This window comes from Fringilla coelebs (genome assembly GCF_963513975.1).
Source record: "Fringilla coelebs genome assembly, chromosome: 3".
In the NCBI taxonomy this organism is placed as follows: Eukaryota; Metazoa; Chordata; class Aves; order Passeriformes; family Fringillidae; genus Fringilla; species Fringilla coelebs.
In genome coordinates, this window is record NC_140030.1 from 45,446,338 (window position 1) to 45,459,784 (window position 13,447).

The following is a 13,447-nucleotide window of genomic DNA, read 5'->3' on the forward strand; positions in this document are numbered from 1 at the left end:
TCTAGCCATGCAGGTACCTCTCACTCTAAAATGTGACACTTTTTCTTCAGATTCAAAAATGCAAGCAAAATCCTTCTGTGGTCTTGCACAGGTGATCTTTTTGTGATGTACAGTAGACATCTCCTTCCCAGTGTTCTTGAGTGCCTAAAGAAAGCACAATTATTCCAGCTAATGGGCTTTGCCCCTAAAAAAAGATGTATTTTGTAAGTAATTTTGGCCTTCTTCATCTAGTCCAGCAACATTCTGCCTTAAGAGCACCCGGGCTGATGTCCCTCAGTCATTGGCAAGTCTCACCCATAACTGGCAGGATTTCCATCCCACTCCTTGGGCTCCTGAGCAAAACAGAGGGGATAAAATTAACCAAAAGTTGTCAAGTAAGAAAGCTGATGACCTTATGGAGAGAAGTTGTCCTGTATCTAAGCTCTCCTGTGTTAACCAGGGCAGAGGATTAAACCCAGCCTGATGTGATGGTTCTCAACAGCAATTGTCTGTCAACAGTGCTTGGGCTCAGTTTCCTTTTCAGCTGTAAAATGGGTACATGGGACTTTACCGACCTTTGTGGGTAAGATGAACTGCCCAGAGGAGCAGTGGATTCTCCTGTGCTGGAAATACTCCATACATGACAGGATCCTGAATAATCTTACTCAAGGCCCTGCTTCGAACAGAAAGTTGGACCAGATGATACTGATCCCTTCCAGCCTGGACTTTTATATGGTGCTGTAGAGCAGGGGAATATCAGAATAACCTGCTTATAAATAGTTGTGGCACCTCACTACAGTTCTGGCCTTTCCCAGGGTGCCAGTACAGGATGAGAGAATGATCTGCTGTCTTAAATTACATTTACTTCCAAAATACTTGGTTGTCTCCTATGGTTTGCAGTGTTCCTTGGAAGAGCAGCAACAGAAGGAAGAGAGACACTTTCGTGCCTTACGTGCTAATATAGCTACAAGCACTGCAACATTTTAGCTCCCTTAAGTCCTGGTTCTGTGCTGGCATTCTTCCTCTTTCCATCCTTCAACCTTCATTCTCTGCCCCCAGTTCTGAGCTGGGAAAAATCTATTTTTATGAGCAGAATTTAAAGAGAAAAAGTGAAGTTGCAACATGCCTGAAAGTTCAGGAAATAAAGACACATTAAGTTGCCAACTCTTTTTTTTGTCCTTGGGCTTTGTCTCTTGACCTCAGTGTTGTCCCTCAGCACTGGGCCATCCTGTGGAATCCTCGTGCAGCCTGTAGGTTGTCACTGTGGCATACCTGCTGTGGGCATTGGGATTTCCAATTTTTATTGCGCTTCAAATATAAATCTCATGCTGTAATTTTGTTGTTACAGAAAGACTAGCCACAGTCTTGTTTTTAAGCAAATTCTGTGTATTTTTCAGTCTTCAGCTGTGGAACCTCAGGCAGAATATTAACTTGTAACCGCACGTAATCAAGTCTTGCTTTTTGAGCCTACCCCCACTTTGGAGTAGAAGCTCACTTGCTAGAAGCGATGACAAATCGAAGGGCAGAGGCACCAGAACGAATGCACATCTGTCACTAAAGGACACAAGTTTCCTTGAAAATGTTTGCATCCCAAGTGTCTGCACAGTAAGAGTAGTTACTGGGATTTCCTGTCCCTGGAGAGTTGTTGCAAAGTGGTACCCAGGGAGAACACTTATTTTACAGACCTCTGAAGGGTGACATTTTCCAAGATGAGAATCACTGAACAAGCCTTCCAGCCAAATCAGGGGATCCATGTTAGGCTACCATACAGAGGAGCTGTGTGTTGGCAGTGCAGATTCTTGTACCATAATTGAGTAAAGGAGCACACAGCTTTTCTTCCAATAGAAAACTTCCTGTGCTGGTGGCTGTGTTGGCTCACTGATGATCCAGGGCACGTTATCTACACCCTGCTCTGGGGAGCATCACCATGTCACCTTTCTGTTCTGAAGAAATTTCCAGGGCTTCATAATTCGCACCATTGGGAATCAAAGGGGGAAAGTAACAGGTGGGAAATGATTCTTCACAGCTGCTCTGATGCTGCACAAGCTGGAGTGGGGCTTGGGAGTCCAGTTAAGTGGTGGAATGATGTGAGACAGAGGTGAAGAAATGTTGTTGCTGGGGGGAAATTAGAACTGATCAGCTTGGCCACAGAGTAAAACGACAGTAGCATTTGTAACTGGTCAGTAGCAAGTAGAGGATGGGAGGGCAGAGAATAGGACAGAAGAAAGGGGCATCTCATCTCCTGCATGACTGTTTGCAAAGCTTTTAGCAGGACCTGTTCCAGTAGGACAAGGGTAATAGTTTTAAATCAAAAGAGGGTAGATTTACATAAAATATAAGGAAAACGTTTTTCACAGCGAGGGTGGTAAAACACCACAACAGGTTGCCCAGTGAGGTGGTGGATGATCCATCCCTGAAACTGCTCCAGGCCAGGTTGGATGGGGCTCTGAGCAAACTGATCTAGTTGATGATGTTCTTGCTCACTTCAGGGGGATTGGACTAGACAATCTATAAGGTCCCTGCCAGCCCAAACCATGCTGTGATTCTGTGATAAATGAAGGCATAACTGGAGCACTTGTTTCCCTGCCTTGATACAGTTTTCATCGCTGTGGGGTAGCCGGCTGCTAACTCAGGGTAAATAGGCTTTTTGTGGTGAGACAGAAAGCAAGACTGTGTGAGTCTGTTACAGATGTTAACAGGGTAATTTGAAGGCAGGTAGGTTAAGACTTTGATCTAGCTCTTTTCATTTTTAATCCATTTGCAGAGTCCCTGTAAGCAGAGCTGTGAAAATGGAACATAGTTTGGTTCTGTTATGTGATGCACACCTCCACTGTGTGTCTGTCTCCAAAATGTTGGCACTGTCTGAAGTACAGGTCCCACAAGAAAAAATATTTGCCAGTGCCCCTTCCACAAAAGATGCTCAACTTAACCCTCCTCCAGTTTTTTTCGCATCACTTGGTTTCATAGTATAATGCTTCACATAGATTTTTAATTTAAACATTAAGCAACACTCTGATGCTTTATTGGGAGTTGCTGTACTCTTTTACTTTTAATCAATAGCTTTATTCAAACTCAGCAAGACTTCTCACCGTGCCACAGTTAAGCCCATGCTCAACATAACTGGCAGCTGCCTGAGAGAGAGCTGACTTGCTGGGCTGTGGCATTTGGGACACGAGCCTTGCCTTCAGAGGGTGCTGTACTTTGGGAAGTCACTCATTTCCAGCCCCCTCTGGTGCTCAGGCTTTAAGAAGTAGAGAAATGGGCTTGGCTTGCACTTGCTTGAGCTGCTTACGAGCCACTGGCCAGGTTTTACTGGGGGCTGCCAGGCCTGTCAGGGTATCTTGTGCTGACCTTGTTATGGCCATCGGGGCACACCAAACAGAGTCATTGGCAGGCAGTCACATTAACGAACGGCCAGAGTTAATTTGCCCTTTGAAAATGATGAAATCAATATGTTGATCCAGTCAGAAATCCCTTTATTCACAAAACAGTCTACCCCAAACCCCTCCACATAATTAAGGCTAAAGCCAAATTTTGTTTGGGTGAAATGCACAATCTGTCTGCTCCCTAAGCTGTGCTGAATGAAGTTCTCCTCTAATGGCGCAGGGAGCAGCTGTCACACTGTTGCTTTAATAACCATGAGACAAAATGATTAAATTTCCATCAATCATTTAGTATTATTAGAATAGGTCATTTTAATAAATTGTTATCATAGGATCAGGGCCTGGCACCTTAGACAGGCGACAGTTTGAGTCATCCTTCTTGCAGGAGATGCCCATCCTGGTTAAAGCAGCAGTTCCACTAAATCCACCATTTTTCATGAGGGTGCCTGCTAGCAGGGTCTTTTGAAAGTAAAGACATTCCAGTAATCAACTCAGTGGCTTTTTGGTCTCAGTCCGTGCCCCCTTGTTCTTGCACTGTATAAAAAATCATCAATCTTTTGTCTTGGGGAAAATCCTCAAAAGCTAGTAAGTGGTGTGAGGAGACTAAACCCTGTTTTCAGAAGCCATTTCAGAAGCTACACAAATGCCCAGCAACACAAATGAGTACCAAGTGAACTTTCTGAAAATGTGAGAGGATTTCATGAGAATGTTTAAATGTACATACTTTCCAAAACCCTATGCAGTGTTTGCCTATATCTCCAAGCCACTGAGTACTTTTAAAACTCTGTCCCCTTGGCCCCCTTGGTGGAAATGTTCATCTGTTTTCAGTGTTTTACCTAATTACCATATTTCTTCATAGTCATCTCCATGCTGTATCCAAGGTGTCTTCCCCACGCTTCTCTCTCCTCAGAGAAGTTTCTTGGCTAGAGAATGAGATAGACCCTAACCCAGTTTTTAAAGCCAGCTGGACCCTGTCTGTTGCTGGTGTGTTGCGTGAGCAGGAAAATAGAAAGCCCCAAAATCCACACTGAAATTCGTGGCTCCTTACTGTTTGTCTTAAGCATCCTCTTCATCTGTCCTTCAAGGGTGGTGGTGGATGTCAAATGCTTACAGAAGATTTATTCAGCTTTTTGGTGATGCTGAGAAAGGGTGATCGTGAAAAATGGAGAAAAGCTGGAAGATCCTTCATTGCTTCTACCTGGAAATATGTTTAACAAATGGACAGTGCACTGGGTTTCTGTAAATCAGGCTTGACCATCATTTTTCATCAGAGAGAGGGTTTTTTCTGTCCTGTTTGGGAGCAGCTAAGCCATCAAAGAAACACATGAACCTTGGCAAGGGAAAAGTATTTTCAGGCAGGGTCACCTTATTCCTTGCTATATGTTTAAAGCTCCTGGGTGCAAACATACCTGAAAGGATCCTCAGTGGAAGCTGTTGTTTTGTTTGAATGTTTGCTTGGTTGCCTTTTTTGTTGTGGTTTTTTTTCCCCCCCTTTGTGCAGTAATCTCACTGTCTTTTTCTTTTTCTTCTCCAGGCCCTCAAACTGACACGAGATGTAGAGAGAGAACCCTTTGCCAAATCTGCTGTCAGCAAGTGGACAGTGATACTGTTTACAGCTTACGACCTTTGTGAACCCTGCATTATTTTCCTAATGAAGCAGACTGTTAATAGGCCCCTTACTGGAGTGAAGAACCTACTTTTTTTTCCCCCCCTCTTTTTCTTTTTTCTTTTTTTTTTTGTTGAAAATTGAACTCATTCTGAAGTATGCAAAAATCTTCCTTTTCTGGGATGGCCAAGCACCTGCTGTGGAGACAATGTTCAGCACCATCCTGTTGAGAACACACTGTGTAGCCTTTACACTAGTTACTTGTCAATGAGTATGTGGTGTTTCAATATATTAATGGTTTTTGGGATGTTTTAAGTTGGCTTTTCTTTTTGGAGGTTTTCCCTATCTGCCCACCCTCCCCCCCTACAGCCTCCAGTTTGATTTCCGTAGATTTTTAACCATTTTTGCTTTCTCTCCCTGGGGAATCGGAGGCACTGTGCACGTGCATGGAAATGACCGTAACCCAGCGCTGCTCAGGTGTCAGGGTTTTCTGAAGGTACAGCGTTTGTTAGTCCTGTCAGCCAGCTGGATTCCAGAGAGGGGATGCGCGTGGCCTGCTTGTTTGTTGGGTTGGTTGGTTTGATTCTTTCTTATTCTTTCCTGAGGTTTAATGGTACACCCCTGTTTTCCGTAAGGGTCAGCCCAGAGCTGGTTGCAGAGCAGGGGAAGCTGGAGAGTGTGCCTCTTGGCTCACAGGGACGGACTGACAGCAGGTGCCACTGCCCTCACCTGCACCGAGGCGGGAGCCCCTCTCCTGCCCGCTGCAGCGGGCTCCCCTCCTGCCCTAGGTTAGCAAAGCTGCCCTCGCTGCCCCGGGGAGCTGATGAGGAGTTGTGGGCTGAGCTGCCACACGAGGTGGACGTAGTCACCTGTAGAGATGTGTTTGGAAGCACAGAAATTAAAGGAAACCGAGCGGCTGGGCATCAGCAAGTGACTTGCAGTGACAATGCCAGGAGCTGAGGCACAGATCACTGCAGGGTGTGTTATGGCATTAGTGATCCTGTTTATTTTTGTTGTTGTTGTTGTTTTGGACATATCCTTGATTATTTTTTCCTTCTCATTATGTATAATCCATTGTGGCAGAAGAAGCAGGAGTGGGAATGGCACAGTATCATGCAAATGGCTTTTCATACGAGCATAGGTTGTAGCAGGATAAATGACACTGAAAGACAAGGCAGTTTTATATATTTTGCTTCTAAGATTTTCTTTTGTAAAATGGATAATAATTAATAATAATAATGAATAAAAGGTATGGTGCTGTATAGATCCTCTCTATAATCTGGAAAGTTTGATTACTTTTTATTAGTATCTGGGGGGGGGAGGGATACAAAAAAAGAGGGGAAAACACCAGTGGTACATAGGAATTTGGTATGAAGAGGTTCTGAATAGGACAGTGTATACATAATTCTCCAAAGCGATAGATGAAGTTTTTTTTTTTTCCTTTGCATAAAAGCATTATGCATATAAATATATAAATATATTTTATTATGTACAGAAATGGATCATTATGCATGGATGTTAGGAAAACAGAACTAGCATTTTAACCCAAGGTCTCAGTGCATGAGTTCCCACCGACCCGTGTCCCATGCAATGTGGAGTGACTCCCTCTCGCCACTGCCACCACACATGCACAGTCATGCACCAACACTCACACGCATTCGTGGGCCCTTCCTCACTCCTTACTTTCCAGGTCCCTGAGGTGATTTTGGTGAAACAATGGCTCCTAGTGTGATGGAAGTTTTGGTTTAGTACCGTAGCCCCCATGCTGTTCTCTCCTAAAGATGCACCTCTTGGATTCTCCCCCCAGTTACGACTGTGTAGGCTCTGTGCAGTTGCGGGTAGCATAGCCCTGTAGCATATCAACTCTTTCAAGCAGCCAAGGGTTTATCATTTGCCTTTTAAAAAAACTTCTCTTTTCTTTTTACACTGAGGGGTTCTCTTTGTTGGCACATGGCCTAGTTTGTTGCATTCATTGGAGCTGGCTGCTGCACATTGCCCGTGTCTATCAGCAGCCAGCTTCCCAGAATGCTTATGTGGCACAGCTGGGCACCCTGCTTGCCCGAGTCCAGCTGCAGGCACCTTTTACTGAAATTGGTCAAGAGTTCATCAAGTTCATCACTGGCCTCCCCTGAGCGTGTGCCATTAGCCCTTAGCTTCCTGGTACACCCCAAAATGCGAGTGGAGGGCTTCCCTCTGGTGTTTCTTTTGCTGAGGCTTCTCTGCAGCTGCTGCCCTGTGGCTGGGCTTGTGCCCCAGCCCCATGTTTTGGCTGTCAGCAGAGCTCACTCAGTGGCTCCCCGTGCTGAGGTGCAGCTTTTGATCCCTACAGATGAGCCTCCAGTGAGACCTGTGGTGCTTCCCAAAGGCCCACTGTCACTGACAGATCAGTAAAGCCTCACTCGATGGTATGGCCAAAGTCACCAAACCCCATAATTTATTTTTTTCTTGGTACACATTCAGTTCATGTCAAAGGCAAGGGAAGGCCTGTTGAAAGCTTAAATGAAAAGGCTGCAAATTCTGCTCTGTTCCAGCTACTTAGGCTGCTTGGGTTCAGAGGAACTGCTTTCCACTGGCAGAAATGAGAGATGAAATGACGGCCTGCTCTGTTCAGAAAAAGGAGAAAAACACTTGGTTTAGAGACAGCCCATCAGTGGCAGAGAAGTTTTTTTTAAAAGAAATAATAAAGGCACTAGTGGCTGAAAGGCTTAACCTGCATCCCAGCAATGTCAGGGGGGAAGCATTTCCATTGGCATGGCTGGGACAGCTTGGGGCCCTGCTTTGGAGAACATCCCAGCACTCACTGAAAAGGGATGGACCTGACTGGCCTCTTCAGTTTGGTTTGGTTTGGTTTGGTTTCTATTGCTCAGTTTTGGGGCTAAAATTTTCAAGGAGAAGTGCCTGGGATCAGGCACCAAACATGGAGGACTCCAGCGTGGCCGCAGGGGACGAGCTGCTCTGCGCTCATGGCTTCAGGAAGGACGGGGAGGGGACAGGTCCCCCAGGGCAGGGTCATCGCCCTCTTCACCTGCTGAGGTGCCCAGCAAAGGCCCTTTACTCCAGAGGTGCTAGATAAATCTCCCTGAACTCAAAGGGCCAGTTATTTAGCTGTCAAAATTAAGCCTTGAATACTTAGTTTGAGGAACCTACATTTTGAAAATTTGGCCTTTGAGTCTTTGGACGTGTTCATGCCTAGAAGTCGTCCTCATGAAATCATGTAAAACAGATGAAGGTCAAGGTCACAATTACATGGTTGTCTTTTGAACACTTGGTCTAAACAAAAGGTCTAAAAAGGTGTTATTTATGCAGTTTCTAGTCACAGGTTGGGGCTTGATTTAATGATTTTGTAAAAGAAATTTTCTCTTAAGAATAATCAGATAGTTAAAACACTGCTTAACTCCAGAAATTTTTGTGCCACTGCTTTAAAAAGTTACTTTTTAGGTCATGTATTTCTCCAAAATTATATCATTGCTTGGCAATTGGTGTCCTGTAAGTGTTTCAAGTACACAGTATACCTTTGGAATTGCCAACAGATGCGAAGGGGGACCAGATACATTTCGTAACTATGGGTTGGAAAAAATGGATTGTACATTTGGCTTCACATGTTTAACTTTTTTTTAAAAAGTTGCATGATTGGAAAAAATATGTATACAGTATCTGTAAAACTGTTTTATCTGTTTCTGTTTCAAGCCATGTAAATTGGAAGAATATTAAATCCACAGCCTTATCGCGCATGGCCGTCTTTACATACCGAAGAGCTGAACAGTTTATACTTTTCATTTGGGCTATCTTGTACTTTCATTTGAAAGCAGACACTCTCACGTTGCAGTCTTACTAAGGATTTTATATTTAAAAAAAAAAGAAAAAAAAAAAATTATGCTGCCCTGGAGGAATATATTACCTTACTACTCAGAGGTTGGAAGGAAGTTTGTTTTGGAGCAAAACCTGCCCCTTTCCAAATGAAGTAGAGACGCAGTGCTTACTCCACTTGGTGTTAGTAGATATTGCCTTGTGTATTCCATTTTAAATTGTAATCTAGTTTGTAAAAGAGATGGTGACGCATGTAAATAAAGCATAATGGATCTCTACATTGCACATTTGCCTTTGCTCTGTTTTATTGTGTCACAGACAGACGTGTGCTTACACAGCACCTGGAGGAGGGGTGAGTCAAGCAGCAAGTGAGCAAGTGAAAAGGACTGGTGGGGCGCTTGGGGCTGGGCAGGGGTCCCCAGCCTTCCTCCACTAATATTGACATATTGACATGGGCCTTGGCCCTTCCATCCTTCAGCCAAGCCAGTGTAGTTTTGGTGGTCAAATAACCCCCAGGGGGATAATTTACTGCTGCTAAAAAAATCACAAAATTCTCTTGAATCTGGGGACGGAGGGGGTTGTCCCCAGGGGTGGCAGCTGCACTCTGCAGCTGCAGACCAGCTCGCCTGACCTGGGAGAGAACCAGTCTGCCTGCAGACCTGTCCAGAGAAGGGTTACACCCCCACCGTGGGCTTGGCTGGGTTTCAGACTGTCTTTGAAAAATGCCTGGAGTACTTGAAACCACCCGTTTGGGATTTGGGATAATAAAACCAGCAGCCTTACTCAGCAAAAAGTTATACTGAGGGCTCTTGCTGAGGCCATGGAGAGCATGCTCAGAAATGAGAGGCATGTCAACAAAAAACTCTTCTCCCACCCTGATGGGAAGCCAGAAATGTATGTGGTCTTTTTGAGTCATTTTTCAGAAGGAAATTATATTTTCAAGAAAGAGGAGCCTTTCCTCACAGGAGGGAGGGGGTTTTCATTACTCTGGGGGGACAAACCATGATGTTGTCCATGCAGAGCCCACAGGAACGATACGCTGAAGTACTGCAGCAATAAAGAGCAGCTTGGGGATATCCCTTGTTAAACACAGCAAGAGCTGTTCAGGTTTTGCTCTTAACTAGAGACAGCCTGGAACGTCACAAGATCCAGACAGAGAGTAAATAGCCTTTGACCAGGAGAAAGCGTACATTAAACTTGCCAGAGTGAGAGTGTGCTTGTCCTGCAGCAACTACAGCTTCCCCTCACAAACAGGGCTGGTTTGCTTTTTTTCACAAGGCTTCTCCAACAAGGGAAGGATCCGAGCCCTCTGCCTTGGCATCGCCCCACTGATATTTGGGACACTGATGTTGTGATTGTTTGGCCTAGTGAGGTGCCAAGTCAAAGGGACTCAGCTTTAACCTGAATTTAGGCTGGGGTGGCCACAGCAATGAAGATGAGCTGATCAGCTCCTGAGCAAGTTTTGTGCTGAACCTACTTGGGTCTATTGTGCAATGTCTTAGCTGTGACCTTCAGTTCACACAGCCTTGGAATAGATCATTCTTATCTTTCTCACTACTTTCAAAATAAGTCCAAACATTTTAAAACTTCTCCAAGTTGTCCCAGAAGGCAAAAGACTTTTCAAGTTGCTGCTGAGGCTGGTGAGGCAACAGAGAGCTATTTTAGGAGCTCCCCACCACATTTGCTGAGTCGTGAGTTCAGCCAGACCAGGGAAAACAGTGTTTTAAGCTCTTGTTTGGTTACTGCTGCCAAGGAAGTTAGGGGTGCTTTCAAGAAGGCTGAGATAAGTAAATCTGGGAGGTTACCTCTTTTACTGGTTGGAGCCATCGTGGCTGGAATCTCCCCCTTCAAAAGGAAGTCTTCCTGGATGAAGTGGAGCCCAAGCCAGATGGAGTAGATATTGTTCTTGCTGGTGCACACATTCATCCCACTGCCAGCAGCTTCTGCGCTGTCTCATGGCATCTCTCTTTGCCCAACCCAGCCCACAGAGCTTTTTTTCCCACTGGGTCTGCCTGTGGAATTCTTAAAAATGAAAATGTATTTATCATATAAGTACAAAGCATAGAAAATTCCACTAGATCAACAAAAAAACCAAGTAAGCTTTTAATTTTTTTTTTATTTTTACTGTGGTTTAAATCTTTGAGAAACTTTGGAATTGTCTGACAAAATTCAGAATCTCCAGATTGGAATTTTATTTTTGCACATGGATTTTCTTTGCATACTCATGACATGAGCAGTTTTGCATATGTCAAAACATTTACTTGCTAGAACAAAGCATCTCCTGCTTTTATTTTTTGGTGGTTTGATGACATACCAAGGACCTGATTTAATGTAGAAAATGAGCTAAAATGTCCCAATTCAGTGGGAACAGCTGGCATAAATGAGGTTAACTGTTGTAACATTCTTTTAATGTTCCATTATGCCATGCAGGTTTAAAGATGCCTATGTCCCATGAGTGACATGGTGAAATGGGGGGAAAACTGTAAAAATACACAACATCTCATAAAAATATTTCCAACTTCCAAGACAAATATAATGCTGATCAGGAGTCTTTTCCATCAATTTTCACTTTTTGAGGCAATACCTTAAAACTTTGTTTTTGCTGAAATTTAAAGCACAGAGCAATTCCCGCATGTTGCCTTTCCCCGGGGATCAGCCTTCCAGCCGTGCTCTCTGCCACGGGCATTGAGGCTGCTGCTGGCCCCTGTGGACCCTGGCACCAGGGAATGTCAGACTTTGGCTCTACTTCATGCTCTGAGGGCCACTGTAAACCCTCAATTATCCCATGGCTGGTGCAGCAAGCTCCAGTGCAGGAGGATGGGAAGGACACCAGCGGAGCAAACACAGCAGATACCGGCACCTTGCTCTGGTGTGCGATAACCTCTCTGCAGATTCACCTGCTGCAGGACAATGGTTCCTTCTGCTGTTCCTAACCACCTTGGAAAAGGATGGCATTGGTTAGAAAGTGCTAGTTAGGAAATACAGGCGTACTCTACCTCTGACCTCCAGAGCAAAAGATGGAGGAAAGGTGTGCATTGGCAGAGTCACCTCAGAGGTGACCCTGGAGAGCAGCAGAGGACAGCAGCTCCTGGCACCTTCTCCTCCAGGAGGGAGAGGTCCAGCCGTGACAAGCCTCTGCTGTGAATGACTGGCCTACTGTTTGTCTTGGATTTGTTGTTTCAAAGGAAAATTCATACTTCACCAGCATTTTATCTTGAATCTCTCTTAGGCTTTTCTTACTTAAGGTTAACCAGGCTTGTACACCATTAACTAATTCATGGATGAGTGTCCTGGAGAAAAGTTACTGCTTAGCAAGCAATAAAGCAATTCATAAAAGACATACAATAAAAAAACAAAGTCCTTTTACTCATTAAATTAAACCCATTGTCATTCACACTTCTCTGGAGAGTCATATTTGCAGTATCAAATTGTGTTATCAACCTCAGTGTGCATCTGTTAGTCAAAATTTATGGCAAGGCTGCCTCATTTATACAGAAGTTTTTGTCATGCACTGTCACTCAGCCTAGCAGACTCCCATGGAAAAGCCACAACTGAAGTTAAAATTCTGCTCTGCCATAGCAGTTATAAAATTACAGCGGCTTTCAGAGCTGGATCAAAGTCTCTTCCTGAGGAAGGCAGCTACCTTTGGGTGCCTTCTCTGAAGCTTCTGCCCCTGGAGAAGGTAGCAGAGGGGAGGTCAGGCATGGGTGTGGAGGGGATGTGCCGTGGAGCTGTGCTTGCTCTGCAGTGTGGGTACAGAGGCTGTCGCCGCAGGGCCAGCGCCAGCCAAGTTACACAGACGGGAGGGGTCATGTGGGAAGTTCCCCTGGAGTGACACAAATGCAAAGCCTCTCTTCCCTTCTCCTCACCCATAACAAGCACTTCATGGTGAGCCCATTTCACTTGGTTTTTCACCAGAGGATGTCAAGGTGAGAAGTTGCCTGCAGAAAGTGCCCTGAATTGCTGGGTCCTGGGGGACGTGGCTGCATTTCCAGCCTCTTAAATCTCCTACCAGAACATCTCTGCTTTTCCACAATGTCTTCACCTTCCCTTGCCAAAGCTTTGTTCCCTTATTAAGAAAGGGCCTCTGGGATGACAAGATGATGTTGCTGTTAGCAGGAGACTCTCAAGGTTTGGTTTTCCCCCACAAAGGGATTTTAAGGAGCAGAGGGGTGGGCAGCTCCCACCTTGCAGATCTCATGGACCATGCATCCAAGGGGGCTTCTCCTTGTGTGCAGAGAAAATGTCCAAAGATGTGAGCACATGGGAGTGAAAAACAAAGTGGCAAGTGGAAAGGGTTTCATAAGATGCTACTCTTTAAATGATACAATGCCATGGGGGCATCTGAACCACTTCTTCATTCCCTTTAGTCATTCTTCAATCCATATCTAAAGTCACCAGTAATTTTCGTTGCTATCAGCAATGATCTTCCTATCTTTTAATCCTCATGAATCTTTTTTGGAAAGAAATAATTTTTTCCTTATTTTTTTTTTCTTTTTCTTCATTCTATGACTTTTTTACATTCTCTGTTTTTCTATGGCTAGTTGTTAAAATGTTTGTTGGGTCAATTATGTAAATTGTGGACATGATTATTTTTTATGAGGCTTTGATTTAAGCAAGAAGCCCAGGTAACACAGTTACCTGGTACGAACTCATTGCCAGCACAAGTCAC

General features: G+C 44.5%; 1 protein-coding gene across 1 annotated transcript in view; it reads left to right on the forward strand.

Moving 5' to 3' along the window:
• FOXO3 (forkhead box O3) overlaps window positions 1-9,060 on the forward strand; it is an 89,590-nt gene extending 80,530 nt beyond the window's left edge. The window contains exon 3 of the mRNA XM_084202801.1: window positions 4,897-9,060. The gene's annotated coding sequence lies outside the window, so the exon portion shown is untranslated. The remainder of the gene's footprint in view (window positions 1-4,896) is intronic.
• Window positions 9,061-13,447: the final 4,387 nt, after the last annotated feature.